Source organism: Oncorhynchus clarkii, chromosome 12 (assembly GCF_045791955.1).
Source record: "Oncorhynchus clarkii lewisi isolate Uvic-CL-2024 chromosome 12, UVic_Ocla_1.0, whole genome shotgun sequence".
Lineage (NCBI taxonomy): Eukaryota > Metazoa > Chordata > Actinopteri > Salmoniformes > Salmonidae > Oncorhynchus > Oncorhynchus clarkii.
This window is the reverse complement of record NC_092158.1, coordinates 60,982,702-60,984,320: the sequence shown is the minus strand read 5'-3', so window position 1 is coordinate 60,984,320 and position 1,619 is coordinate 60,982,702.

Genomic DNA, 1,619 nt, shown 5'->3' with positions numbered 1-1,619 from the left:
TTATATGGCTCTAGAATGTCCTCAGAACGAGAAACAGCCTCGTACATTTGCAATAATTTCAATTCATTTAGACCATTACGAAAATTACGACATTTAGAAAAGTCCCAGAGTCGCAAGACTAGGTCCATTGAAACCGGCTCGGCCCATATAGACGGACCCCAACGTTTCTGTCCAATAGCTCATTCAAGGACCCTGTAGGAAGGCATGGAAAAAAGTGGATTTTCAGCACCAATTAAGGTCTTGCTCGGGCACCGAATGACCTATCGAGCCGAAACTTGGGATTCGGGGTCGCCTCAGCTAGGCCTACACATAATGTCAGAACTGGACCCGCAGCTAGAACGTAACTTCGTGTTTTATGTTTTTATTATGGTTTGAACAGAAGGCGCTGTTAATTTTGGGCCAGCTCTGAAATATGTGATAGTTAGCTTCTAAATTAGTTGGAAAAAGTGGGTGTGGTGTCAGTTTGTATCAGTTTGGTGTCAAAATGATATCTAATTGACTGATGGACGGTGACTTGCTGGCTGACTTTTGTCCATTTGCAATATGTTTAAACAGTGAGGTACCATCACCAAAATGACATTCTGCAATCAACACCAACGAGCGATGGAGAGGAACCAGAATCACTGCCCGGCCATCCCGAGTTCATCGGGCCAGTCAATTTTTGAGCATGACAAATTTGTGATGATAAATGCCCATTGAAACATATTGCAAATGCACAGTGCATTTGCAATATGATTCAACAGAGAAAAAACATCACCAAATGGATATGATGAAATCAACACAACGAGCGATGGAGAGGAACCACTATCACTGCCCGGCCATCCCAAGTTCATCAAGCCAGTCAATTTTGCATTTATGCAGTATTTTTGAGCATGTCAAATTCATAATGGTAAATGCACATTGAAACATATTGCAAATGCACAGCCGTGCACCTGGTGATTTTTCCTTTTTTCTAATTTTGTCTGTCATAGTTGAAGTGTACCTATGATGAAAATTACAGGCCTCTCTCATCTTTTTAAGTGGGAGAACTTGCACAATTGGTGGCTGACTAAATACTTTTTTGCCCCACTGTATATGGTGAGCTACCGAGTGGCTAGGACAGGCAAGCCCCATTCTATTGTAAAGGACTTAATTCTTCCTGCTGCCATGGATATGGCTGTGACAATGTTGGGGGAAAAGGCCCCAAAAACTATACAGACAATGCCTTCATCAAACTACACTGTTTCACGACGCATCAGTGACATGGCAGGTGATGTTTTGAAACAAGTCTGTGAATTCTATGCATTACAGCCGTTACTCCTAGACGTTTCCACTTCACACTAACAGCACTGACCTTTTGGAAAGGTGGCATCTTATGACGGTGCCACGTTGAAAGTCACTGAGCTCTTCAGTAAGGCAATTCTACTGCCAATGTTTCTCTGGAGATTGCATAGTTGTGTGCTCGATTTTATACACCTGTTAGCAACGGGTGCAGCTGAAATAGCTGAATCCACTAATTTGAAGGGGTGTCCACATACACTATATATACACAAAAGTATCTTGGCAAAGGAGAAATGCTCACTAACAGGGATGTAAAGAAAGTTGTGCACAGCATTTGAAAGAAATAAGCTTCTTGTGCA